The sequence below is a fragment of the Mesoplodon bidens genome, assembly GCF_964165515.1.
Source record: "Mesoplodon bidens genome assembly, contig: HAP1_SCAFFOLD_96, whole genome shotgun sequence".
NCBI classification, from domain to species: Eukaryota; Metazoa; Chordata; class Mammalia; order Artiodactyla; family Ziphiidae; genus Mesoplodon; species Mesoplodon bidens.
This window is the reverse complement of record NW_027671845.1, coordinates 254822-279909: the sequence shown is the minus strand read 5'-3', so window position 1 is coordinate 279909 and position 25088 is coordinate 254822. Positions and strand designations below refer to the sequence as shown.

The 25088-nt window shown below is 38.0% G+C and overlaps 1 protein-coding gene and 1 pseudogene across 2 annotated transcripts in view; both read right to left on the bottom strand.

Annotated features, from left to right (window-relative positions):
• Positions 1-25088, bottom strand: part of LOC308610912 (centrosomal protein of 78 kDa-like) — a 460151-nt pseudogene that overhangs the window by 272356 nt on the left and 162707 nt on the right. The window lies entirely within an intron of this gene.
• Positions 1-25088, bottom strand: part of LOC308610924 (BCL-6 corepressor-like) — a 210054-nt gene that overhangs the window by 22518 nt on the left and 162448 nt on the right. The window contains exon 2 of the mRNA XM_081259907.1: positions 506-740. The gene's annotated coding sequence lies outside the window, so the exon portion shown is untranslated. The remainder of the gene's footprint in view (positions 1-505; positions 741-25088) is intronic.

Genomic DNA, 25088 nt, shown 5'->3' with positions numbered 1-25088 from the left:
TTTCCCGAGTCGAAAAAGAAAGCAGACGGGAACCCGCCGCCCTCCCTTTCCTGCTAGCGAGCTAACGACGAGCCGAGCTTCCCAACTTCCAGCCCAGCTCACCCCCCCGCCCCCCACGCCCGACTCGCGGCACTCAGCGACGACCGCGCTCCCGCGCACACAGGCACACACTGCCTGCAAACTTCCACTCCGCGAACTCCCTGCTCTCCTCCCAGCCCCCAGGGGGGCGGCAGTCCGCCCCCGCCGCGCCCCTCCCTCCCCGAAGCCCACGCCGGGCCGCTTAGGTTGGCTGCATTTTTAATAACTTACAGCTAGGAAATAAAAACGAAAGCGAGCAAAGCAGCCAAAGTGAAGCGCGAGGCACAAGCTTCGAGGGGTACGCGAGAGTCAGAAGAGCCACCCGCCGCTAGTCTGGGCCCCGAGGGAGGGGGCCGACTGCAGCCCGCCGCACGCACGGCCGCCAGCCCGCGCGGCCTCCGCGGGGAAAGGTGTTCCGGGCACTGACCTGAAATCCCCAGCCGGGGAGTAAGCAGGGAGCCTGCGATCCGGCGCTTTGAAGTTTTCCCCGGAGCAGAGTCGAGGCGGCGAGGAGGAGCGACAGGAGGTGGGGTGGGTGGGGAGAGGTGTGCGGGGTTGGAGGAAAGTGGGGTGGCGACGTTCGCGATGGGAGAAGGGGCCGGGCCGGGGAAGCGCGGCGAACAGCAAAGTTTGCCGTCCCCCGCTGCCCGCAACCCGCTCGCCTCTCTCGCTGTCTGCTGCGGTCGGCCCCGCCGAGGGGTGGGCTCTGGGCCGGGTGGGGGCGGGGGCGGGGCCGGGCGGGGCGGGCTCAAAGCTTCCGGGCAGGTGGCGACAGCCGCGCGCTCGGGCAGGAGCCCCAGCGCCATGTTGACGATTAGCCGCGAGCGCCAGCTCGGGCTGGGTGTGTGAACGTGTGTGTGTGAGTGTGTTGGCCAAGTCTTCCCTGCGCGGCGACAGCGCGGCTTGGGCTCCCCGCCCGGCAGCTTGCGGGCTCCCCCTCCGCCGCCGCTGCCGCCTCGCTCCCGCTCTCGGTCGCGGCCTGGGCTCCGGCGCGTCTTCCCCGCTGCCGCCGAGCTCGGTTCGCGTTCAGCAAGGAGCGTAGCTCCGCCTCACCTCGCCGCTGGGAGCCCAGGCTCCGTCTGACGCCGCGCGCCGCGATCCCAACGCGTGCCCCCTCCCTGGTTCCCTCCTCTTCCTCCTCCCCCTCCCTCCCAGCAGCCGCCTCCCCTCCCCCCGCAGGCGCAGCGCTCGGGCGACAGCCGCCTGCCCGACGCCTCCTCCAGCTCTCGCAAGTTTGAGCTCCCCCAGCCTCCGCTCACCCTCTGCTCACCCTCCGTTGCAGCGCCTGGGCGGTGGGGTGTCGGAGGGGTGACTCCCCAAGAAAGGTTTGCCCGAGTTTCCCCAGCCGTCATCGATTCCCGGCGCGTTTCGCCTAGCTGGGTCCGAACCCCAGACCACTTGGGTGGCGTCCCCCTCGCCCCATGTCCTCCCCTCCCCCGCTTGGACCGAGTTGGCTGCGCACACCCCGCCCGGGCGCGCGCCCTGGGCGAGTGAGAGACCGACTTGGGCGGCGGCGGCGGCGCGGGCGGCCCGTTGATCTTGAGCCGAGGGGATGCGGGGCGGCGGGGGCGGCTCTCCCAGCCGCGCGCCGAGACCCGGAGAGTTACAGAGCAGGCGTACATTGGAGAGAGCTTTCCTATATAGGAGAGCCAAGAATTTGTTACTTCTTGAGGGGGGAGCATGAAGGTAGGGGACCCTATAATGAGAATCCCAGGATTGCTTCTAGATTTCTAACTTGGATAAATGACAGGACGGTACTCTTTGGTGAATACTAAAGGAACAGTAACAGCAGCAAAAGTCTAAGAATGGAACTTTAACATATCACAATGCCACCTTTAAAGTAAATTTGGCATTCTCCTCCTTTTTGAATAAAAGAAAATGCATTAATTAAAGACATACACATTCACACACCTGCTAATATCTGCTCTTCTGCAATCATGTGTTTTCTGTATAGTGTCTAAATATCTATTCCAATTGAAGTAGTGCTTGAACACTTCAATATGCCTCTTTCCATCCAAAAAGAAAAACTGTCTATGACTGTTTCAACGTATTTTAAATATATGTATAATCATTGCCAACTTATCTGCTTTGCAGATTCTCGTTTCCTATACAATATTCAATATCTCCCTTTATTGAAAATGTCATTGCTCAGTATTATGATTGTTTTTCATTTTTATTATATGTCTGAATGTTAGAATTATTGATTAATCTCTTTATTAATGGAATAATCTCAGCACAATGTTAAATACACTTCTTCTCTACCATTATATGTTATTTTAACGATTTTCCATACAGTTACTTTAAATGGGATTTTCAGAGTTTTCAGGCTTTTTGAAGTCAGTGGGATAGGCTCCAGTGAGTAAAAGAAATGCTGAAGAACAACAATATGAATTAAACAAATTTAAGTAGTTAAGAAAGCACTAATCTAGTCATTGAGAAATATATACTAATATTTACATAGTATGTATATATAAATAGTTTCAAAATGAGATAATCTACTGAACAAAATATCTTAAAATGTGAATGAAAAGATGTTGTAAAATCGCTATATGATTAAAGTACAAACATTTTTATAAGCTTGGAATATCAATAATAAGTGCATTTTTGTCTGGGAGACAAGTTGTTATCTGGGAAACCTCAAGACATTTTGTAGATTATCGAAATCACTTTACTATCAATCTTGAGCATTTCTCCTATCAACTCTATAATTAGTATTGGAAATTAGCATGATGACTCTATTTCACCATCAGGAACATTGAAGAAACTATTTAAAGTGCTAAACATTGGTTTTAACAAACAAAAAACAATTCATCTGAAGAAGATGTTACAATGAACTGAGGAATTAAAAGATCTCAAAGTAGAGAAATTTCACTGACTGCAGTATAAACAACTTGAGGGTAGAGAGTGTCTGTTTTTCCTGTTTGCCCTCCAAATTTGGCAACAGTGTTATATGCACGGTGCAGGGTAATAAGCAAATATTTAACAAATGAAAAGTACTGAATTCATTACCTTGTGGTACAAATTAGGATTTCTTTTGTACTGTAACTAGAAGATTTTAACTTCAGCATTATGAATTATTAATGTCTTTATCTGATTCCCAGTTCTGTGTCAACCAAACTTATTTGAGTGATAATTAGAGGACTTCATGTTTATCCTATCTTCTAGGATTTCACTTTTGCATATCTGTTAATTCATAATTTTGACATTTTTATAGCACAACCAAAGACTATAAAAACACAGAGCAAGCACTTGCCAAAGAACTCTAAATAAAACAGGTCTCAGATATGAAATTAGAGCCAAGCTTGGTTATACTTCTAAGTGCTTCATCTAAAGAGAAACGTGCAACACTGCTGCATGAATTAATCACCTAGGGTGACTTTTAAACCTATCAACAGCTCGCCCCTCTATCATATCTGATTTTATTCAATAGTCTAAGTGATAATAATTTTTTGATCAAGAACTTTGTTTTACTGGTTGTAAAGGTGCGCGCATGCACGCGCACACAATCCCCAGTGCTTTTAAAAATTGTGGGACAGAATTAATCATAACTATTGAGTTTAAATATCATTTATCAACTTATTAAAGTGCAAGCACACAGGGAAAATAAGCTAAAGACAAGACTTTCGTTTTTCAATTTATTTTTAAAAAGTCTTGTAGAAATCTTTATGAAATTAACACAAAATGGTGGTACCAAAAATCTTTTTGCTTTGTTTATTCCCTAGTCTGTGGCAATGTAAACAGTGGAAGTTAACCCGGAATTTAAGTTAAGGAAAGCTATATTGTATTAAGTTTAGCCAAAATTCTCTAACTTGCCATCATATTTTTTCCAATAAATAAAATTTCTATTCTCTTCCCTCTCTCCTCATCTCCCTTAAGGTATGTCAACTCTAACCCCGACCCCCCCCATACACACACCTTGTTGCCTCTGACATTATCTCTTCTACTAGACGCGCTTTTGTACTTATTGCTACACAATAGTTCAAAATAAAATGTGATAAATGCAGGCAAAGGTGTTTCAAGAAAGAAGGTAAATGTCCTTACACATTTTCAACATAGAAACAGAATTTTTCAAAAATGAGTTACTAAACAGCAAAATTAAAAAAAAATAGTTATAGATAAAGTTTGCAGATAATGTTGTCATCCCTCTTAAAAGAAAAGGGATAAGGCACAGAAGAAATGTAGTGTTGAGGACAATGAAAATCAGCAGTTATTGCAATCTATTTATGCTGCATTCAATGGATTTAGAAGACAGAGGCTTGAGTGCTGTCGTTACTGCTTGTTTGCCATTTGATGGTGGGCAAAATATTTAATTTCATTGGGTTTCTCTTTCTATGCCTCTAAAATGTGGATTCCCAGGCTAAGAAAATATTTCAAATCTTTTCTAGGTCTAAAAGTCACAGACCTTAGTGTACCCTTTATAAAGGCCACATTTTCACAAAAGATAGCATTCTTGTAAAACACCTTTATAGAAAGAAAAAGCTATATTTAGAAAGTCCACTCAGTGTCCAGGGTTTTCTGAAGTCGTACTGCTGTTTATAACCAGGTGTAGGCCAGTAGGACAACACATTTGCTTTAATAACTGTCCAGATTTCTTGGAGTTAAAGATAAGTTTTTCATTATTCTAAGTGTTGACCTAAGAAATTATTGAAAATAAGAATTGTTCTAATTTACTTCTTGAATTGCCCAGTTCTTACATGGCCTGACATGAAAGGTGATTTAAAAGATTGCATTTAAGTTTGGACATACAGCCTTCATCCTGCTGTTTCATCACAGACCTCTTACAGGATAAACACGTGCAACCATTTTGAGTTTCTGAATGGGAGTGCTCCTTATAGTATTTTCCCCTTATAAATTTCTTGCCAACTTACTCCAATTTGAATGCAGGTAGAAATTTATAAATTTCTCCAAGAACTTATTTTTATTTTTATGAATCTTACTGATTTTGTGTTAATACCGAGGACTTTATCAAATTCATAGACATTTGATAGAATAAAAAGCAAAAGCATAATTAGGAAAAATCCAAAAACCTCAAATAGAAAATAAGATGCTATGTTGTTAGTAACAGAAATTAGCACAAATAGACTGCAAAACTGACCACCATTGTAAACTGAGCTTTTAACTATGGGAGTCGCCAGGAAAAGGAGGGTTACCTGACTCAGGGGTCTTCTCCTTTGTTTGACTTCTTTTAACAATCTCGAAAATTAAAGAAAGGTTGAAATGACAATAAAAATAATTTATTTCCCAAACCATTTGAGAGTAGTTGCCAACACAATGCAATGTCTCCCCCAAATCCTCTAGTATTTCCTACAAACATATATCCAACTATAATCATGAAAATCAGGAAATTAACACTGACACATGACTACAGAGCTACTAATCCTCAGACCCCTTTCAAGTTTTGTCAATTATCCCAATCATGTCCTTCATAATGAAAGGATCAGCCCAGTGTCGCATGTTGCATTTAGTTGTCCTGTCTCTTTAGTTTTTTATTTATTTATTTATTTTTTCTTTGTGGTACGTGGGCCTCTCACTGTTGTGGCCTCTCCCGTTGCGGAGCACAGGCTCCAGACGCGCAGGCCCAGCGGCCATGGCTCAAGGGCCCAGCCACTCCGCGGCATGTGGGATCTTCCCAGACCGGGGCACGAACCCGTGTCCCCTGCATCGGCAGGCGGACTCTCAACCACTGCGCCACCAGGGAAGCCCTTTAGTTTTTTAATCTGGAAAATTTTCTCAGGCTTCCCTTGAATTTCATAAACTAGAAAATTTTAAAGAATATGGATCAGCTATTTTGTAGGATTTAGCTGTTTGTATTTGTCTCATGATTATTCAGGATATGTGTAGTTGGCAGGAATAACACAGTGGTAAAGCTCTGTTCTTCTCACTGCTTCCTATCAAACAATTTTGGCAAACTTTTAACTTGTAACCTTACTGGAATATTATTTTACTCATTTGATTAAGGTGTATATCACCCAGTCTTCTCCATTGTAAAGTTATTTTTTTCTCCTTCATTATTAATAATTTTTGTGGTAAGGCACTTTGTAATTATGTAAATATCCTGTTCCTCATCAAACATAATTTATTCAATTTAATTATTTAAATCAGTATGAACTCATAGACTCCTATTTTATTCAATTGACTATAATACGTTTCTACCATTATTTATTTTGAGGCTTAGATTGTTCAAGATTTGTCCAGTGGAAACCCCTTCAGTTTGGCTTCTATATCCTTTGATGTTTCCCAATTATTCTTTGATATCTCCCTTCTTCTTCTTTTTTTTAACATCTTTATTGGAGTATAATTGCTTTACAATGTTGTGTTAGTTTCTGCTTTATAACAAAGTGAATCAGCTATACATATACATACATCCCCATATCCCCTCCCTCTTGCGTCTCCCTCCCTCCCACCCTCCTTAACCCAACCCTCTAGGTGGTCACAAAGCACCGAGCTGATCTCCCTGTGCTATGCGGCTGCTTCCCACTAGCTATCTATTTTACGTTCGGTAGCGTATATATGTCCATGCCGCTCTCTCACTTTGTCACAGCTTATCCTTCCCCCTCCCCATATCCTCAAGTCCATTCTCTAGTAGGTCTGTGCCTTTATTCCTGTCTTACCCCTAGGTTCTTCATGACATTTTTTTTTTAGATTCCATATATATGTGTTAGCATACGGTATTTGTCTTTCTCTTTCTTACTTCACTCTGTATGACAGACTCTAGGTCCATCCACCTCACTACAAATAACTCAATTTCGTTTCTTTTTATGACTGATCCCTTACTTCTTGAAACAATAGTATGTTCTAGGGTCATCTTATATTTTCCCTGTAGTGGTTCTAGAATCAGCCATTTCTCCAAAGACCTTTAGTTCCTTCAGTTGGAGAGCTGTATTTAGAAACCAAGATCTGGACACTAGGTGTATTCATTGCTCTTGGGAAGCAGTGGTCCCAGGTACTCTCAATAGGCAGAGCTAGGGGATTTATGTACATATATACATACACACATATGAAAACACATATTCATAACCATTTACACATATTCACAAACACATTCATAAACATATGCATACATATAGTCTATGTTTATTTCTATAATGTCTCTATATTGAAAATCATATGTTCACATTAACATCCTCCATTCCCTTTCAACACCCTTTCATTCTAGTTTTTGCCCTTTTCATATTTTAACTCCCTCCACAGATATTAAAATAACACTGATTACCATATTCTTAATATCCTTAATTATTTGATCAATCTTCCTGTATTTAAGTAAATTCTTGTAGCTGCCACTTTCCCATCCACACATTTTCTCCACCTGGCACGGGTTATGACAATCTGTACAGAGTGGTTGCCAAGGCCACTTCCTCATGTGGATGCCCTTTCACACGAATCAGATTTCAGCAGTCAACTCCAGGCTCCCTTATGCAGACATCCTCTCCCCTTTCTCAGACTCTGAGACCCAATGCCAAGTCATGTGGTTCCTTGAATGCCCACCTCCCCCATGCTGACAAAGGGTTATTTTACCTCACTTAATGGACTAATTTGTTCAAGAAGGGAAGGGATCACAACACTATAAAGCAGTTATACTCCAATAAAGATATAAAAAAAAAGAAGGGAAGGGACAAGGAAGGGGATGAAGAAAGGGAGGTGGACAGGGATGAACAGGCATCTTTTCTTTCTAAACAATATTTGAAGAGGTCCTTCATTTAGAAGTTGCAAAGACATTATGAAGTATCAGCTGAAGAACTGAAACAACGACATATATTTACACATCTGTATCCCTACATCTATGACACACAATGTACACCTAATTTTATAGCAACCAAAATATAATTTAACAAAACTTATGATGCTTAGCCATACACTTTAATACTCAGCAACTTAAAAAAGTATGCAGTGCCATTTGGCTGTTAACTATCATCCATTTATATGAATGGATTTGTAAAACTCCTCGCCACAAGTGCTTGAGATAGCGTCTCTACTGGTCCTTACTGGATCCTCTTCTTCTTTTGTCACTCTTTTCAGTCATTTGTTGATTCTCGATTGTATCTCATTGGTGACTTGCATGACCATTGGTAATCATATCTGGGCAAATACCCCAGCTTGGTGTCTCTCAAAGGGCTGACTGAAAACCATCTGCAACAGAATCAACTGTGGTACTAGATAAAATTCAGGTCCACAGGCCCTGTTCTGATTTCCTGCTCAGAAGCTCTTTAGAGAGTAATGAGTATTTGGAAAATACCTTAGCTAATTCTCACACATTAACACTGAAACCATGGTGTAGTTTGCATGTCTACAATTCCTCAAAGTTCACGGTTTAAAACACATAGGTCTCACCAACTACAGTTCTTTTATTTTAGTTTCATCAATTCACATTTGTTATTTAACCAACTTGGAAATTGCCAGATGTGTGAATAGCCGCCAAAGTAAAATGTATCAATCTTCTGCAAAAATGTCTTCTACCAAATGTCTCTCCAAAATGAAAGGTAAATACCTTCTAAGATCTTGCTTGGAGGAATCTTACAGATTTTTAAAATCTTCCAGGTTTTAGGGAATAGCAAGTGCAAAGGCCCTGATGTTGGGAAAGCCACTGCAGAAAGAAAATCTGGATGTGTGTGTGAGAGAATAGTAGTAGTAAATGAGCTTGGAGAGTAGGGCAGAAGAAATACTGAATAAAGCATGTGGGACAGGTAAAAAGTTTAATTTTTATTCTAAAGTGATGGGAACAGGTTTTGGGAAATAATGTAATATGATTCATGGTTTTTTTGTGATTATTCTGGCTATTGTATTGGTTAGAGACTATAAGGATTGGGGCAAGAGGGGAGGAAGCAAGGAGGTTGTGGAAGAGGCTGCCTATTGCATTAGATGAGGCAAGCAATGATGGCTTGGAGTAAGAAAAGACGGCAAGAGTAAGGTGAGAGGTAGGTGGATTCAGGATGTATTTTCAAGTTAGACTGGCAAGAATTTCTGATGGACTGGACATAGGAATTGTGGGAAAGTGAGAGTTTAAGGATGAATCTAACATTTTTGGCCTGAGCAACTGGATGAGTTATGGAGCCAGGAAAAACTGGAGTGCAATGGATGGATCAAAGCAAACTATTTAGTTTTATTTGCTAAGTTTGAAATGTCTATTATGCATAGATTGGAGATATTTAGTGGGAAATTGGAATTAGGAGTCTGGAGGTTAGGTGAGTGCTTAGGGCTAGAAGTATGAACTGGGGAGTCATAAGTCATCTTCCCATTAAAGTAATGGGACTAGATTAAAACTCATGAGTAGTTAAGGTAGATGGAGAGTGAAGGGGGCCAGGAATGAGCCTTAGGGCATTCTAACAGACGTTGAGGGATGGGAGGCATCACCAAGGGAGGCTGCCAAGGAATGGTGAGTGAGAGGGGAGAAATCTAGGAGAGGATGGTGTCCTGGTAGCCAGTGAAACAAAATATTCATTCTGGAAATTATGAGGTTCATTTCCCAAAGTTTCTTGAATTGATGATCATTTGAAACTTGGTATTTTAAAAAGAGCTTTAGCAAACAGAAAAGAGAATAATTTTCTATCATGAGTGATTGATTGCAGTAGCATGGGGAATGGAAAAGTTGTGAAAAGGGAATCAAGAATCTATGTAAAAGACAATTTTAAACAAAAGTATTCATTTAAAAACAAGTACACAATATTTAGACATTATATTTTGTCTTTGTGTCAACAGCAGCTACAGCATGCTGTTAAGTGAAAGATGAAGGATTACAGTTTAATATCAAATCAGGGAAAAAGGTGAAATAGTTGAATTCTTTGTAGATTTTTAATAGATTTCAAACCTCTATTGGTTTTGAATAATGTCATATTTCAAACATAATTTTCTAAATAATCATAACAATTTTAGAATCAGAATAAACCTTATATAACCTTATATAAAACTTATTTAAATGCACATATAGTTCATTTTTATGGGTAAAACTAGGACTCTGGTCTTCTGATTACCAGTACTATTTCTTATTGCAACACACTGTTTAAAAGTATAGATGACTGAAAAAAAGAGCATACCAGTGATCTCTTAAATGTTTTACAAAATATTAAGTAATTAAAATTCGGGGAAATAAAGCTCATGAGGATTAAATTACAGGAAGAGTTTATAAGAGGGCAAACAAGTAGGAGATGTATTTCCACACAGATAAATATGAGGTTTTAGTAGAAAATGACCAAAACTGCATTTATAAGGTCATGATACTAGCTAAATGAAATAAAGACAACCATCATGGGAATAACATATAATTTTGAAGGTGAATTTTGAATATGGAGACTGATACAGATTAACATCTGATTATAATAAAAATCAGATAGGCAGGGTAACAAGGTCTTCTTCATCCAATCACAGCTTATCAGGAATAAGGGAACCTCTTGATACTTTGGTATGTGCCATTTTAGGACAATGAACTTGCTACAAAGTGAACACATGACATAAGAAATAGTTTAGAAACATAAATATGATTCAAGAAATTCATGGATGGTGAAAGCTATGTTGGATTATTTCAAAAAGTTAGGGATGACTAGGTTAAGTAACTTCTCTTTTTAATAACAGAATAACTGTCACATGAAAGATCTCACTATGCCATTGACAAAGATAAAATCCCGGGACGCCATGGCTTCACAGTCTAATAGTCTAGAGATACAATGTCCAGTATAGTGTCCACTAGTCACAAGTGGCTATTAAATACTTGAAATGTGGGCAAGTTTGACTTAGGAACTGAAATTTTAATTTTATTGAACTTACATTTAAAAATTTAAAAACACATGTGAGTAATGGCTGTCGTTTTTGACAGCACTAAGAACATTTCCATTATCATGGAAAGTTCTATTGACCAGAGCTGACCCATAACCTTTTTATTTAATTTTACATTTATTCCTCTTTGCTAAGAAAATCCTCTCTTACTAAAAAACAATATTAGCAAGATGGCTAGATATAAGCTCAAGATGCAAAAATCTATTGGATTTCTATAATCCAGGAACAAAGAGAGAGCTTAAAAATTATTTAAAATGGAAAAAAAAACTACCTAGGAATAAATCTAAATAAAAATGTGCAAGACATTTATGGAGAAAATAAAACCTTATTGAAAGATATTAAAGAAGTCTTAAATAAATGGAGAGGTACATCTTGTTTATGGATAGAAAAGACTCATCATAATGGTGTAAGTTTCCCCCAACTTAATTTATATAGTCAATACAATTACAATAAAAATACTTAATAGAGGTTTTACAGGATTGCCAATTCTGAAATTTATGTGAATGGTCAAGAACAGCTCAGACACACCTAAAAAATCCATTCATTCCAAAATGGTCCTGGAAAACTTAATTATTCATAAGAAAACAAAGAAATTGGATAATACAGACAAGTCGATTGTAAGTGCATTAATGGCTTGAATATAAAACAAAGATACACTAGAACTTTCAGAAGAAAATATACTATATCTGGGTAGCATTAAACTAGGGAAGGACATTTTAAGTAGAACAAAAAGACACTAAGCTAAAAGATAAATTTGATTTCATTAAAATTGAGAGCCGCTATTTATCAAAAGACAACATTAAAAAAGTTAGAAGGTATGAAATAACTTATTTGTGTCATATATAGCTGACCAAAGATTATTTGCTTGTATTTAAAAAACAATACAAATAAGTAAGAAAAAGATAAACAGTAGAAAAATGGACAAAAGATATTCTCTGGACTTCACAGAATAGGAAACATAGGCAACTATTAAACAGATGAAAGGATTCTCAGCCTATCAGTAATTAGGGAAATACAAATTAAAATTGTTATGGACTGAATTGTGTTCCCTAAAATTCGTATGTTGATGCCCCATCTCCCAATGTGGCTGTTTGGAGACAGGGACTTTAAAAACATAATTATGGTTAAATGAGGTCATAATGGTGGGGCCCTAACTGATATGACTGGTGTCCTTGTAAGAAGAGAAAGAGATAAGAGGGATGTATACACACAGAGAAAAGGCCATGTGAGGACATAGCAAGAAAGCAGTGGTCATCTGCAAGTCAAGGAAAGAGGCCTCAGGAGGACCCAAAACTGCCAACATCTTGAGCCTGGACTTCCAGCCTCCAGAACTGTGAGAAGATAAATCTCTTGTTTTTTAAGCCACTGAATCTGAGGTATTTTGCTAGGACAACCTGAGCAGACTAATACAAGGAACAAAAGACTAGAATGGCCATTCTAACTGGTGAAGCTATAGAGCAAAAGGGCTGAAAATTGATGCCATAACTTTGGCAAACATTTTGACATGAATTTTTAAAGTTGAATATTTGAATTCCCTACAACTCAGCAATTCTACTCTTAGCATGTCTACTCTTTTACTTATGCTAAATCTTGCACATGTGTACCAGGAAACATTAAAATAAATGTTCATGGAAGTATTGTCCATAATAGGCCCCAAACAACCCAAATATCATTAATAGAATAAACACATTTTCTTGTATTTATACAATAAAATATTATACAGTAGTACAAATGAATGAACACTAGTTAAAGTAAAGTGGATGAACCTTAGAAACATAATGTTGAGTAAAAAAAGCAAGCACAGAAGACTAAAGTATGATATCAATTTTATAAATCTCAATAATAAGCAAAATCAGATAAAAATTATGTGGATGTTGAACATAAAGCTAAGGTCAGAGTGATTTCTTTGGTGAAAGCAGGAAGGTGGGATCAGGGTAGAGAACAGAGAGAAGACTCAGCAGTTTTGATTCTACTTCTTAGTTTTGGTGGTGTGTTTGCAGGAGTTTTTTATTATTTCTCATAACTTACATACAATTAAATATATTCTTCTGTATATTATCTAATAATATTTAAAAAATCAAAATCCATTATATACCAAAGATAACCCCTAGACATTAATTATAGAGAGTCCACTTTGAAACAACATACATAGTTACTCATAAATCTTCTGTAGTTGAAAGCTTTCAGCTATGAAATTCTTCCCCCTTCATATGAGGACTTTATGTTCCATAATGAAGGGAAATTGTTCCTACTTTGGGACAATTTGCCTTCTTTATTTAAGTGATACTAGTCCTTTGGCTGCCTAGAAATTTTAAAAACAACTGATAACTACATTTACTGCCTGCAAGAGAATAAAGGAAAAGGAGCATAGGAGGCAATCTCATACATTATTGATAAACACTACAAAGACAATATTCGTACAAAGCTATTTCTCCATATAGCAACTCTGAATTTTATTAATAAATACATATATATATATATCAAACATTAATAAAAGAATAAAATCTAATATGAGTACATTTGCTCTTTTTTTTGCAATTAGTTCTAGGATTCTATTTCAGATTATTACTTCATATCTGCGAGAGTTGGGTGTGTGTTTGTGTGTTTGGTTTTGTGGAAGTTGCATTGTGCTAAAGTTTACATTTCTTTCTTGAATTAAATGGCTTTTGTTATCCCTTGGGAATACTGAAGATAGCAACAGCAGATTACTACCTACCGGTGGAAAAGTATAAATAGCAATTTTAGCTGCTAGTGATTCTGAAATTGCCCTTAACTTTGTCCTTCTAAAAATGCTCCAAGAATTACGTTTTGCAAATCCACAGATTTACTATCCATATTCAAGTCATTTACGTGGACAAAGAATGTAGCCTGCGGTATCAGTAACAAAGGATGTTATAGCCATCAAGCCATCAGCCACTGAAGCCAACCCCAGTGCTGCACCCTGAGGGGATTCAGGATGGAGAAAACAGGATACTGGCCCTAGATAATTAAAGTGCATATCAAGGGAATGATTTCCATGAGACCAGATTCTTGCATCTCACCATATATAGAAAAGTACTAAATTTATTAACTTAAGATGTCTAGTTTCTTTAATTAACAGTAATCTTTTGATGTTCCAACTACCTGGGTTTTTTTTTTTTTGCAAGAACCCCTAAATATCCTGTGCCCTCCCTTACCTCTTCAGAACAGTCGCTCAGAGCTATCTGAGAGGCTGTCTCCTGATTTAAGTCCTCAGTATGTCCTCCAAATAAAACATAATTCTCAACTTTTAGATTGTGCATTTTTTTTCAGTCAACATTTAATTGTATGGCTCACGTAGGTACTATGCCTAGATGTAATGGGATGAGCTGTAAATTATTAAAACTAGATAAATTCTGTCAGCTCTACCACTAGCTGAGATCAGGCTTTCTTCTCTGGATACTTCTGTCATAGACCTTGGCAGATATGGGGTCGGTGTTGGTCTTAAAATTCTTCTTAGAATTCTGGGGACTCATTCATTCTTTCAGCAAATTTTACTGCTTATATTCTATGTGTCAGTTACAGCGCTGGGTCTTGAAATACAGAAGTCAACACACGAAAATACAAGGATAAAACACATTTTCTACCATATTAACTTTTTTCATTCATTAATTCATCCCTAAGTCATTCAACACGCATCTTCTTATTGAATACTGATGAGGGGTCAAATGCTATGCTAAACACTGAGTATATAACTGCAAATGAGATGTATAGGCCCTGATTTTGATGTCACTGCTATCTTTTGTCCTGCCATATAATGGGACAGCTTCATTATTCCCTTTACCCTAAGTTTTTATCACAAATTGCTAATGAAAATAAAACTGTTAGTGGAGTTTCAACATGCATAGGTAAATGAGAACAGAGAACTCCCCTTTCGCATGTCCCATTCTTCTCCTTCTAACTCCCTATGTGAACTCACTTTGTGCCAAGACCAAGAATTTGTGCCCCAATAAGAACCAAGCTGATTTCCTCACACTGACTGGGGCTATTGCTCACTTAGAAGACTTGATGCTTAATTTTGATAAGCAACTAGAAGACCATGGAGACAACCTATAAAAATGATTTGTCTTGGGAGAAAATACTAAAAAGGGTTAATGTGCTGTTCCACATGTCTAACCTCCTGGGATTAAACCACAGGCACCAAGATCACCAAGTGTACGTGGCAACAATGAGCTAAAAATGAAAAGAAAAGCATCATACTGTTATTGTACTCATCTTCCCCCAAGGCACTCTCTGATAAACACCACAACCACTAAGGGAATTGAGAACAGCTTCCTTGTGGGGCAGGTTATATATGCATCTTTTTCCAAGAAGTTAAATCATATCCAGCTATCAGCACACCTTACTTAAGGTGATTGTAATGTATGAGATTAAATGTTCCTGACTGGAAACCTTCTTGTCCTCAATTCATTGGCTATACTGGATTTTTTTCTTGGGTCAGACCTTCAGACTTCTACCAGAAATCGTTCCTTTGGGGAAACCAGGCCTTCCCAGAAACTCAGGAAACTGAAATGGAGACAGCAAGAGAGAAGGAAATTATTTGGACCTATAGACCTCAATTGTTTGGTTTTAAGTAAACGTCCCAGCAAACATCTTCTAAATGGTATAATAACTTTAGGGAAATTCACGGTTTATAAGTTTGTGTACTGATAAACTGAACATATTATAAGAGTACAGGTTGCATTTTGTGTCTTCAACTCAAGCAAAGACTTCAAAAAAGTCCCAGTTATCCTTGTTCATTAAGACACAAAGAGAGGGCCCCGCGCCCCCGCCGCCGCTGTCGCCGCCTCGGCGTCCCCCGGCTCCAGTACCTCTCCTAGGACAGCGCCGCCGCCACCGCTCGGCCCTGCCCGCCGCCTGCGCCGCGCAGCCCTTACGCGCTCCCGGATGACGCCTTCCTCCCCGGACCGGTTTATAATGTAATAATTCAAGAATTTTATCATACAGTGGAGAAGCTTAACAACTGTCTATGTGCTTCCCATGATATGTTCTCTACATTATGAAAAGCTCTTGGTGCTGCAGCCAGGAGTCGGTGCTGTGCCTCTGAAGTGGGAGAGCCAACTTCAGGACACGGGTCCACAAGAGACCTCCCAGCTCCACATAATATCAAGCGGCGAAAATCTCCCAGAGATCTCCATCTCAACACCAGCACCCAGCTTCAGTCAACGACCAGCAAGCTACAGTGCTGGTCACCCTATGCCAAGCAACTAGCAAGACAGGAACACAACCCCACCCATTAGCAGAGAGGCTGCCTAAAAACATAATAAGGCCACAGGCACCCCAAAACACACCACCAGACGGGGACCTGTCCACCAGAAAGACAAGATCGAGCCTCAACCACCAGAACACAGGCACTAGTCCCCCCCACCAGGAAGTCTACACAACCTACTGAAACAACCTTAGCCAATGGGGACAGACACCAAAAACAACGGGAACTACGAATCTGCAGCCTGCAAAAAGGAGACCCCAAACACAGTAAGATAAGCAAAATGAGAAGACAGAAAAACACACAGCAGGTGAAGGAGCAAGATAAAAACCTACCAGACCTAACAAATGAAGAGGTAATAGGCAGTCTACCTGAAAAAGAATTCAGAATAATGATAGTAAAGATGATCCAAGATTCTATTTCCAAGATCCAAAATCTTGGAAATAGAATAGACAAAATGAAAGAAACAGTTAACAAGGACCTAGAAGAACTAAAGATGAATCAAGCATCGATTAAAAACACAATAAATGAAATGAAAAATACTCTAGATGGGATCAATAGCAGAATAACTGAGGCAGAAGAACGGATAAGTGAGGTGGAAGATAAAATAGTGGAAATAACTGATGCAGAGCAAAATAAAGAAAAAAGAATGAAAAGAACAGAGGACAGTCTCAGAGACCTCTGGGACAACATTAAACGCACCAACATTCGAATTATAGGGGTTCCAGAAGAAGAAGAGAAAAAGAAAGGGACTGAGAAAATATTTGAAGAGATTATAGTTGAAAACTTCCCTAATATGGGAAAGGAAATAGTTAATCAAGTCCAGGAGGCACAGAGAGTCCCATACAGAATAAATCCAAGGAGAAATAGCCAAGACACATATTGATCAAACTGTCAAAAATTAAACACAAAGAAATCATATTAAAAGCAGCAAGGGAAAAACAACAAATAACACACAAGGGAATCCCCATCAGGTTAACAGCTGATCTCTCAGCAGAAACTCTACAAGCCAGAAGGGAGTGGCAGGACATAATTAAAGTGATGAAGGAGACAAACCTGCAACCAAGATTACTCTACCCAGCAAGGATCTCAATCAGATTTGATGGAGAAATTAAAACCTTTACAGACAAGCAAAAGCTGAGAGAGTTCAGCACCACCAAACCAGCTTTACAACAAATGCTAAAGGAACTTCTCTAGGCAAGAAACACAACAGAAGGAAAAGACCTACAATAACGAACCCAAAACAATTAAGGAAATGGGAATAGGAACATACATATCAATAATTACCTTAAATGTAAATGGACTAAATGCTCCCACCAAAAGACACAGATTGGCTGAATAGATACAAAAACAAGACCCATATATATGCTGTCTACAAGAGACCCACTTCAGACCTAGAGACACATACAGACTGAAAGTAAGGGGATGGAAAAAGATATTCCATGCAAATGGAAATCAAAAGAAAGCTGGAGTAGCAATTCTTATATCAGACAAAATAGACTTTAAAATAAAGACTATTAGAAGACACAAAGAAGGACACTACCTAATGATCAAGGGATCGATCCAAGAAGAAGATATAACAATTGTAAATATTTATGCACCCAACATAGGAGCACCTCAATACATAAGGCAAATACTAACAGCCATAAAAGGGGAAATCGACAGTAGCACATTCATAGTAGGGGACTTTAACACCCCACTTTCACCAATGGACAGATCATCCAAAATGAAAACAAATAAGGAAACACAAGCTTTAAATGATACATTAAACAAGATGGACTTAATTGATATTTATAGGACATTCCATCCAAAAACAACAGAATACACATTTTTCTCAAGTGCTCATGGAACATTCTGCAGGATAGATCATATCTTGGGTCACAAGTCAAGCCCTGGTAAATTTAAGAAAATTGAAATTGTATCAAGCATCTTTTCCGACCACAATGCTATGAGACTAGACATCAATTACAGGAAAAGATCTGTAAAAAATACAAACACATGGAGGCTAAACAATACACTACTCAGTAACGAAGTGATCACTGCAGAAATCAAAGAGGAAATTTAAAAATACCTAGAAACAAATGACAGTGGAGACACAACGACCCAAAACCTATGGGATGCAGCAAAAGCAGTTCTAAGGGGAAAGTTTATAGCAATACAATCCCACCTTAAGAAACAGGAAACATCTCGAGTAAACAACCTGACCTAGCACCTAAAGCAATTAGAGAAAGAAGAATAAAAAACCCCCAAAGTTAGCAGAAGGAAAGAAATCATAAAGATCAGTGCAGAAATAAATGAAATAGAAACAAAGAAAACAATAGCAAAGATCAATAAAACTAAAAGCTAGTTCTTTGAGAAGATAAACAAAATTGATAAACCAGTAGCCAGACTCATCAAGAAAAAGAGGGAGAGGACTCAAATCAATAAAATTAGAAATGAAAAAGGAGAAGTAACAAGAGACTCTGCAGAAATACAACACAGCCTGAGACTACTACAAGCAACTCTATGCCAATAAAATGGACAACCTAGAAGAAATGGACAAATTCTTAGAAAGGTATAACCTTCCAAGACTGAACCAGGAAGAAATAGAAAATATGAACAGACCAATCACAAGTAATGAAATTGAAACTGTGATTAAAAATCTTCCAACAAGCAAAAGTCCAGGACCAGATGGCTTCACATGTGAATTCTATCAAACATTTACAGAAGAGCTAACACCCATCCTTCTCAAAGTCCTCCAAAAAATTGCAGAGGAAGGAACATTCCCAAACTCATTCTATGAGGCCACCATCACCCTGGTACCAAAACCAGACAAACATACTACAAAAAAAGGAAAATTACAGACCAATATCACTGATGAACATAGGTGCAAAAATACTCAGAAAAATACTAGTAAACATAATCCAACAACACATTAAAAGGATCATACACCACGATCAAGTGGGATTTATTCCAGGGATGAAAGGTTTCCTCAATATACGCAAATCAATCAATGTGATACACCATATTAACAAATTGAAGAAGAAAAACCATACGATCATCTCAATAGATGCAGAAAAAGCTTTTGACAAAATTCAACACCCATTTATGATAAAAACTCTCCAGAAAGGGGGCATAGAGGGAACCTACCTCAACATAATAAAGGCCATATATGACAAACACACAGCAAACATCATTCTCAATGGTGAAAAACTGAAAGAATTTCCTCTAAGATCAGGAACAAGAAAAGGAGGTCCACTCTCACCACTATTATTCAACATAGTTTTGGAAGTCCTAGCCATGGCAATCAGAGAAGAAAAAGAAATAAAAGGAATACAAATTGAAAAAGAAGAAGTAAAACTGTTACTGTTTGCAGATGACATGATATATATACATAGAGAATCCTAAAGATGCCAACAGAAAAGTACTAGAGCTAATCAATGAATTTGGTAAGTAGCAGATACAAAATTAATGCACAGAAATCTCTTGCATTCCTATACACTAATGATGAAAAATCTGAAAGAGAAATTAAGGAAACACTCCCATTTATCACTACAACAAAAGAATAAAACACCTAGAAATAAACCTACCTAGGGAGACAAAAGACCTGTATGCAGAAAACTGTAAGACACTTATGAAAGAAATTAAAGATGATACCAACAGATGGAGACATATACCATGTTCCTGGGTTGGAAAAATCAATATTGTGAAAATGACTCTACTACCCAAAGCAATCTACAGATTCAATGCAATCCCTATCAAATTACCAATGGCATTTTTTATGGAACTAGAACAAAATATCTTAATACTTGTATGGAGACACAAAAGACCCCGAATAGCCAAAGCAGTCTTGAGGGAAAAGAAAACAGAGATGGAGGAATCAGACTCCCTGACTTCAGACTATATGACAAAGCTACAGTAATCAAGACAATAAGGTACTGGCACAAAAACAGAAACATAGATCAATGGAACAAGATAGAAAGCCCAGAGATAAACCCACTAATCTATAGTCAAATAATGTATGACAAAGGAGGCAAGGAGATACAATGGAGAAAAGACAGTCTCTTCAATAAGTGGTGCTGGGAAAATTGGACAGCTACATGTAAAAGAATGAAATTCAAACACTCCCTAACACCGTACACAAAAATAATCTCATAATGGATTAGTGACCTAAATGTAAGACTGGACACTATTAAACTCTTAGAGGAAAACCTAGGAGGAACACTCTTTGATAGATATCACAGCAAGATCTTTTTTGATCCACCTCCTAGAGTAATGGAAATAAAACCAAAAATAAACAAATGGGACCTAATGAAACCTCAAAGCTTTTGCACAGCAAAGGAAACCATAAACGAGATGAAAGACAACCCTCAGAATGGGAGAAAATATTTGCAAACAGATCAACGGACAAAGGATTAATCTCCAAAATATACAAACAGCTCATGCAGCTCAATATTAAGGAAACAAACAACCCAATCCAAAAATGGGCAGAAGACCTAAATAGACATTTCTCCAAAGAAGACATACAGATGGCCAAGAAGCACCTGAAAAGCTGCTCAACATCACTAATTATTAGAGAAATGCAAATCAAAACTACAATGAGGTATCACCTCACACCAGTTAGAATGGACATCATAAGAAAATCTACAAACAACAAATGCTGGAGAGGGTGTGGAGAAAAGGAAACCCTCTTGCACTGTTGGTGGGAATGTAAATGGATACAGCCACTATGGAGAACAGTATGGAGGTTCCTTAAAAAACTAAAAATAAAATTACCATAGGATCCAGCAATCCCACTACTGGGCATATACCCAGAGAAAACCATAATTCATAAAGACACATGCAGCCCAATGTTCACTGCAACACTATTTACAACAGCCAGGTCATGGAAGCAACCTAAATGGCCATCAACATACAAATGAATAAAGAAGACATGGTAATATATACAATGGAATATTACTCAGCCATAAAAAGGAACGAAATTGGGTCATTTGTTGAGACGTGGATGGACCTAGAGACTGTCATACACGCGTATGTGGAACCTAGAAAAATGGTACAGATGAACCAGGTTGCAGGGCAGAAGTTGAGACACAGATGTAGAGAACAACGTATGGACACCAAGGGGGGAAGCTGCAGGGGGGTGGGGGTGGGGGTGTGATAAATTCAGCGATTGGGGTTGACATATATACACTGATGTGTATAAAATTGATGACTAATAAGAACCTGCTGCATAAAAAAGTAAAATAAAATTCAAAAATTAAAAAAAAAAGGAACTGCCTGCCAATACAGGGGACACGGTTTCGAGCCCTGGTCCAGGAACATCCCACATACCGCAGAGAAACTAAGCCTGTGCACCACAAGTACTGAGCCTGCGCTCTAGAGCCCGTGAGCCACAACTACTGAGCCCATGCACCACAGCTACTGAAACCTGCAAGCCTAGAGTCCAAGCTCTGCAACAAGAGAAACCACCACAATAAGAAGCCCACACAACACAACAAAGAGTAGCCCCTGCTTGCCACAATTAGAGAAAGCCTACGCGCAGCAACAAAGACCCAATGTGGCCACAAATAAAATAAATAAATAAATTTATTTTAAAAAATAAATAAAAAATAAAAACCACTGAAATCTACTATATATTGTATGTTTGCAATCTTTCCTCCAATTTTTTTAAAAAGCAAATTTAGCATGATGAACCTTCAAAATTTTCAGAGTACAGTGCATCAGTACCAATATTTAGTGGATCTGTATTCAGTGGACTAAAAAACTCCATAAGATCTACTACTTATTACACCATTATTATTGAGCCTCTGGGAGAGAAAAATCTGTAATGGAAACACAGACAATATCTAAGGTTCCTTTTCTGCTGTTTTTAGAGAGACAAGACAGTTACTCTTGAAATTAAATAAAAATTCAGGACAATAATATAAGAAATGTCTAAAGGCCATATAAATGTAGCCCTTGATAAGCTACTTTTTGAAGTTTAGTTCCTCTGTCTCAAACTAATCTTCAGGATTTATTGATTCCAAAAGCTATTCACATGCTGGAAATGTGCTACCTACTAACACTTCTACAAGAAAAAATATAAATGAGATTTCAGTGACTAGCTGGAAAAGAAAAAAAAAGAAAAAAGGGGGGAAAGGTATTATGTTAGCCTTCCAAACTCACAACAGAAGAACCTAAAGTTTAAAAATGAACTTGAGTTTTTTCATAATGAATAGACTACTTTATCAAGGTCAGTCTTTTAAAAATAATTGCTACCACATATTAATTGAAGCCAATGAGCTAAGTGTAACATTAGCATCATTTTAAATGAATCATCTAACTTAATACTTATAATATATGGTATTATTAGCCCCATTCTTCTGATGAGTAAATCACTATATGCAAGTTCACATAGCTTGGAACAAGCTTTCAACTGAGGACTTTTTGACACAGAAGCCCAAGTCTTTCATACCTGCAAAAGAAATAAAGACTGCTTATTGCATTCATTTTGTACCTATATATCTTAAATGAAGGAGCAGTACACTGAGAATATATATAGATCATGAATTATCTCAATTCCCAGGGCTGCTATTTTATCATTAAGCTATTATTGTTAACTTCCTGCTAACTACCAGAATATTGACTATTATAACTAAAATTAAAAAGAGGACTTCAATTTACAGACAAGTGAAGTCACACAGTATATGTGTGTGGTGACATCTCAAATTTGGGTATTGACTTTTACCTTTTCAGTATAACAGTTTATCAAATGACAGCATGGTGCTTAAAAGGTTTTACTTATAGGCTGTTTTCAAGAGGCAAATGTCTTGGGAATTTTTCTCACTTCACTGTTCTTTAGCATAATGTACACCCTATGGCTCATTTTCCTAGTTAATGATCAACTTGAGCAATATGTCTTTTTAATGTGAATATGAAATTTGTGTTCTGCAAGATGATGATGACAGAACACAGCAACAAGCTTTTCATTCATTTATTTTTGCTAGCCTTTTTAAAATTAAAGTCATCTTACCAATAGTTCATGAAATTATTATTTAGAGCAAGAACCTTATTTATTTACTCCTGGGTAAGAAAATGAAAAAGTTAATAAAGTTCATAAAACTCCATTACCTAATGAACTCTAGTTCAATAATGCACAATAATGCACCACAGACTTACATATAAAGGGCCTTGCAAACACTTAACCATGAGTTAAATCAATCAAAATAAATACAGTTGCAACCACAAAATTGACTACATTGAAAATATTTATAACATTTCTGAGAATGTTTTGTCCATCCTGCTGGGTAAAAAAGTCACTGCTGTAAACAACTGTGGTTTTTCCTGTAATTTGGCAGCAAAACAGTCAATATACAATACAGCTCTTCTTATTACAAATATATAGGCAGTCAATACATATGTTGACTGATTGGTTTTACTTTTAAAAAGCTATTTCTGTGGCCCACTGTTGATCTGATTATAATAAATTTTATACCAGAAATAATTTTAACACAGTGTTTTTTTAGACCCTGTCAACAGTTAGTCTCCAAACCGACAGATCTTGATTGAATACTGTTTTCCTAATAGTGATAAGGAGGAAAGCTAAAGTAAACTTAGTCAAGCCTTCCTGTAGTACTTTAATTCCCTTCATTTAATATAATTACTATCATCTAGAAAAAGACAACCAAACTTTAACCTGTCACCAAAATAAAGATGTGATAAATTAGTTTCAAAATCCTGGAGGAGGAAATGAAATGGGCATGGAGGAAAAAATGATATTCCCTTGCTCCTATCTTCATAAAGTACTTCTTAATTTATTTATTTAATACAAAGATATTAGAAATTTCTAATACTATACCAGACTAAATTTAACAAAATTTGATTGTAAAAAATGTATTTCCAATGCTGTATATTCTAAAGTGACATGGTTCCATTTCTTAAACTGCCCTGTGCCTTAATATGTTCTTTAATTTATAAATATTTTAGTAAAATAAATCTGAAAAATTCGCCCTATAAAATCACTTCTTAAGAGTTTCCCAATGCCCATGAGTTCATTAAATGCCATTTACAATAACGGATTCAAGAAATAAATTTAATATTTGTTAAGCGCAGTGTTTCCTAAACTCATTTGACTTTAGAAAAGATTTGTTTTTCAAGTAATACCTATTAAACTCTCAAATATCAAGTGGAACATCCTTTGGAAATACACCAGGTAAGAGAATATTATCTGTGTTTACAATTCAGAATAAGCAAGTTATAAAAATTAACACAATATTACATTTATATATTATAAATAAATAACTAAAATACTATTTCTGGAATTTAAATCTTCAGTATATGAACTGAATAATGCAATGAATCAGACAAAAGGGAAATAAAATTGAGGAAATACTACAGAATGTTAAATAAAAGTTACAGTGATTAAATATATGAGGGATAATTAAGAAATATGGTGATTAAGTCCAACACAAAACTAGCAGAAGTTCTAAAATCAGTTAACATAAGAAACAGAGAAGAAATCATCAGAGACATCCCTTAGCTGAACAAATATCTGAGTTTTCAGACTGAAATAGGTCCACAGAGTAATGTACAGAGTTCAAAGTGTTAAAAAAAGATTCATAGCGAAACATACGCTGATGAAATTTCAGAAACTTAAGTATAAGGCTTTCTAAAAAGATGTCAGAGCAGAAAAACAAGGGACCTACTAAGGAATCAGATGTACATCTAACCCTTTACCAGAACTGCTGGATACTAGACGTCAACAGAATAATGCCTGATAAAAACTATTTTATACCAATAGTTTATACCCAGTCAGATGACCAATTCTGTGAAAAAAGAAAAAAAATGCAAATGCGAAGAAAATTTTCCCACCACATGTTCATATTTTTAAAATTCTATTAAAAGTATTATTACAAAAAACTATTGCTTCGGGCCTCCCTGGTGGCGCAGTGGTTGAGAGTCCGCCTGCCGATGCAGGGGATACGGGTTCGTGCCCCGGTCTGCGAGGATCCCATATGCCGCGGAGCGGCTGGGCCTGTGAGCCGTGGCCGCTGGGCCTGCGCGT